At 39.4% G+C, this 5,088-nt stretch overlaps 1 pseudogene; it reads left to right on the forward strand.

The window, feature by feature from the left end:
* Positions 1 to 762: 762 nt before the first annotated feature.
* On the forward strand, positions 763 to 877 carry LOC122892732 (annotated as a pseudogene).
* Positions 878 to 5,088: the final 4,211 nt, after the last annotated feature.

Consider the following 5,088-nt stretch of genomic DNA (forward strand, 5'->3'; position numbering starts at 1 on the left):
TTCAGTTATCAGACTGTCCAATAGAAATACCATGTGAGCCCCCTATGTAATTAAAATTTTTCTAGTAGGCTCATTAAAGGAATGTAAGAAGAAACAGGTGAAATTAATTTAAATAATATACTTACTTAATGCAACATATTCAAGATTGTTACCCTTTCAATGTGTAATCAATAATAAAGAAATTGCAAGTGAAATATTTTGCTGTTTATATACAAAGTCCCTGAAATGCAGAGTGCATTTACACTTCCAGCATATCTGCATTCCAACTTGGTCATAATTAAGATGCTCATTAGCTGCATGTAGTTAGTGCTTACTTTATTGGACATGCAGCTCTAGACTCTTGCTACTGAAAGTGATACTCAAAGCAGCAACTTTGACATCACCTGCAATCTTGTGAGAAATACAGAACTTCAGGTTTCACCGAAGACCTACCGAATCAAAATCTGCATTTTAATGAGATCTCCAGGTGACACTGAAGTTTCAGCTTCCCCCTTCCTATTAGTTTGCTCAGGCTGCCCTAACCCACTACTGCACACTGGTGGTGCAAACAACAGAAATTTATTTCCTCCTAGTTCTAGAGGTTAGAAGGCCAAGATAAAGTTGTCAGCAGATTTGACTTTTCCTGAGGTCTCTCTCCTGTCTTGCAGATGGACTTTCGTTCTTGCTGTGGCCTCACCCCTTCCCTTATGCCGTGTGCACACCTCTGGAGTCTCTTCTTCTTTCTACAAGGATGTTAGTCATGTTGAATTAAGGTCCACCCTAAGCTTTGCGCAGTGGCAGTATCGTAGCCAATGAGGTTTATCCGAGGCGCGATTATTGCTAATTGAATTAAGGTCCACCCTAATGCCTCATTTTAATTTAATTATCTCTTTAAAGGCCACCATCTCCAAATATAGTCCTATCCTGAGTTTATTGGGGTTAGGACTAGAATATGGGTGAAAACAATCCCTAACATTAAGTCCATAATATCTTCATAGTCACCTACTCATCTCTGACCAATATCTTCCTCAAATCTTACTTCTTTCCTTTCCTGATCCCACCCAGGTTATACCCCTCCCATAAAGGCAAGCTTTTATCACTACTAGAATAGTCTATATGTTTTTCTAATTTTGTGCTGCAATTTAACCTCACCAAAATATGCAACCTGAAAGGACTGCTAGGTCTTCTTTTCAGCTATATCCTCTGAACTTATCACAACACCTGGCCTGTGAAATAGAAATAATGCAATAGTTGAGTGAATGACGAAATGTAGTAATTACTGAAACCTAAGAGAGAATTAGTTAAAGCTAAAAACAAGTATTCTTGGCATAGTACACCATCTCTTACTTCCCTGAGGGAATAAGAGGGACTGAAACTCTTAGACGGAAACCACCTCAGCTTCTCAGCAGAAAATCTGCAAATCTATCTGCATCTAAATTAATCATTTTGCCTTTTCTATTTTCCTTTGAAGACAGGTCCCTATTTTATCAAAATCCAAATCTTCTACTTCTGTTGTGGGTCTAGTCCCCTCTTACCCTCTCAGGATTGCATTCTTTGATTATTTCTGTTCTCCTCTGTATCTTCAATCCTTCTCCTTTTCTCTCCATCATCTTACATCTTTGGGGGAAAAAAGTCTTCCAAGGTTAGCTCTAGCCATGTTACCCCTCCAGTTATCCCTCATGGACAAGTATCTTGAAAAAAGAAGCTACATTTATGATCTCAAACACTCACCTACTCCTCATACTTCAATGAGGTAAGATTTACTTTCCTCATACTATTTTACTCATTTATTCTGGAAGAAACTATCCATCTTCTACATGTCATTAAATTCAACAAGCAACTTTTAAACTCACTTAACTTTCAGTGACATTTAACACTGCTAATCAATTTCACATTCCTAGAAACTAGCCTCCCCCCTTTCCCTTCTCCAGTGGGAATAAACCCTCCTGGTTTTCCTCCTACTCCTCTGCCTGTTTTTCCCTCAACTTGACAAGTTCTCTTTCTTCAGCCATCAGTTAAATATATGTTGTCTTAGTCTCTCTTTTCTTTTTCTTTCTTTTTTAAAGATTAATTGATTTGAGAGAGAGCGCCTGTGCACAAGTTAGGGGAGGGGCAAAGGGAGAGAGAATCTTCAGGCAGACTCCTCACTGAACATGGAGCCCGATGCAGGGCTTGATCCCACGACCAGGGAGACACTTACCTGAGCCGAAATCTAGAGTCAGATGCTTAACTGATTGAGTCACTCAGGTGCCCCTTTAGTCTCTCTTTTCTCACGCTGCATGTTATTCCCAGATACCTGTATTAACTCTCTATATCCACTTAGTATCTCTGTTTTTGCTCTAGATACATAACTGCCTAAAGGACATTTCCATTTGTACATCCTGAAGAATCCTTGAATTCAACATGTATATAAATTAATTCATTATTTCCTCCCCTTGCTTCCATTCAGTCATATTACCATTTCCTCTGTGTTTTCTAGATTGTATAATGACACCATGTATTCACACAGTTGTCATGTCAGAAGTCTAGGGATCATTTTTATTCTCCTTCCTTTCTTTATACTCCAAGTCTTCTAAGTCTATCAGTGCTCTTCTAAATAGATTCAAATTTCCAACACAGACGGTCTCAATAGGCACACTGCTGATTAGGTTGTTTTATTTTATCTTTGTTCCCCTCTGATGTACTCCAGATAGGATATTGAGATCAGAAAAGCCACAGTGTTCTTCTAAACATACAAACTATAGATTGATCAAGCAAGTTGACCTATCTATCCATCCATCCAGTAGGCATAGTTTTCAAATGGCTCCCAAGATTCCCACAATATGATGTGTATACCTTGTTTTATTCCCTTTTCTTGAGTATGATACCTATAACTTTATTTTGAACATGCTAAAAGTAAAGTAATGGGATATTGCTCCATGATTATGTTACATTATATGACAAAGATGAAAGGATTTTGCCATAACTAATGTCCTTAATCAGTTTACCAGAGGTTAAGAAGAGTGATATTATCCTGGAAAGCCTGACCTAAGCAGAAGCCATTTTTTTTTAAAGATTTTATTTATTTGACAGACAGAGATCACAAGTAGGCAGAGAGGCAGGCAGAGAGAGAGGAGGAAGCAGGCTCCCACAGAGCAGAGAGCCCGAATGCGGGGCTCTATCCCAGGACGCTGGGATCATGACCTGAGCCAAAGGCAGAGGCTTTAACCCACTGAGCCCCCCAGGCGCCCCAGCAGAAGCCATTTAAATGAATACTACTCTCTTAAATGAATAGCACTTGGGTGGCTCAGTCAGTTAAGCATCTGCCTTCAGCTCAGGTCATGATCCTGGGGTCCTGGGATTGAACCCCATGTCTGGTTCCCTGCTCAGCAGGGAGTCTCTTTCTCCCTCTGCCCTCCGTTCCCCTCCACTGCTCATGCTCTCTCTCTCTCTCTTTTTCAAAGAAATAAATAAATAAAAGCTTTAAAAAAAAAAAAAAGAAATGAAAAGAATACTACTCTCCTTCTGGCCAAGAAAAAGCAAATAGCTGTGGTGTGAAGTCCAGTGGAGAGGGACAGCCTCTCAGAGTTGATGACCTCGGTCTTCCAACTGTGAGGAACTCAATTCAGCCAAACACCTAAATGAGCATAGAAGCTCCCTAGCTCCAGAAGGTTTCCTAGCCTGGCCAACGTCCTGAATTCAGTCCTGTAGGACCCCAGTCAGAGGAACTAGTTACATAGTGCCTGGACTCCTCCAATAGAAGCTGTGAGCTAATAAATGCCTTTAAGAGACTAAGTTATTAATTTTTTTGTTTTAAATATTTCAGTGGATTCCCAGGGCACTCAGAATAAAATCTTTAGCATATCTTATAAGACTCTCCATGAAGTAGGCTGTGCCCCTTTCTTCAGCCCTCTGGTCTTTTCTCTTACCAGCTTTGCTCTTGCTGCATAGAAACCAGTTATTTAAGCCTTTTTTTTTTTTTCCAGATTTTCACAAGACTCAGACTCTCTCTTGGCTTCAGATTTTTACATTCGTCTGGACAAGTCTACCATCACACACTACCATTTTGATAAAAGCCACAGTCATCCTTTCCCTGAATTGCTGTAATAATCTCTTCAGTGATCTCCTTGCCCTTGCCCTTTCCCTCCCACCATAGCCTTTCCCTGACAGAGTCGTTAGACTAAAACTGTTAAAACATAAGTTATATAGGATTCTACTCTGCTCAGAACTTCACAAAGTCTCTCTGTTCTCTTTGGTTTTTAACTTTGGTAAAAACCAAAGTCCTCAAAATGGCTTCCAATGCTGTGAACAGCCTGACCTCCACTTATCTTTCTAATCTCATTTCCTTCTCTTTTTCCACTAGTTCAGTGGCCCTGGCCTGACTCTTTTTTTTTTTTTTTTTTTTTTTTGTCCTCTTTATACTCCCGCTTGTTCTATCTAAAAGAGAGAGAGAGCACACTGCTGTACATTTCGTCTAAAATTCTCTTCCCCTGGGAGGGACACATCGCTTAGACTCACTTCTCTCTGGTCACTCAAATGGCAACTTAACACTGACTGTATCGTTCCTTAGTGGTGTTCTTCAGAATGAGAACCTCTCCTAGTACTCCGGGAAGTCCTTCCTCTGATTTTTTTCTCTATAACACTTATCATGATCTCTCATTCTGGATGTACATAGTTATTTTTTGTACATCTGACCACTAGAGTATAAACTCCCATGAGGACATGGATTCTTCTCCCCTTCACTGCTGTATCCTAGTACCCAGAACAGTGAATAGGACATAGTAGAAAGTGAACAAATAACTTGTAAAATCATCAGTTAAAAAACAAAACAAAACTGATTTGCTCTTTCTAACATACTATCTTCTTCCCTCTCCCTTCCCCCACCCAAATCCCAAGAAGTATACCCTCTTTTATTTTTTCAAATTAGCGTTTTTGCATCCCATTCACTCTCAGAATAGGCTGTGTCTCCACAGAACATTTTCATAGAACCCTGTTTGTAGTCCCATTACAGTAATAATTATATTTACTACTGCTACTAATTAATATTAGTTTCAATTGCTGAATATGTATTCTAAAATATAAGGAAGCTTTTATAGTCATTTCTTTATCCCTTGTAACTAATACAGTACC

This window comes from Neovison vison, chromosome 12, assembly GCF_020171115.1.
Source record: "Neovison vison isolate M4711 chromosome 12, ASM_NN_V1, whole genome shotgun sequence".
In the NCBI taxonomy this organism is placed as follows: Eukaryota; Metazoa; Chordata; class Mammalia; order Carnivora; family Mustelidae; genus Neogale; species Neogale vison.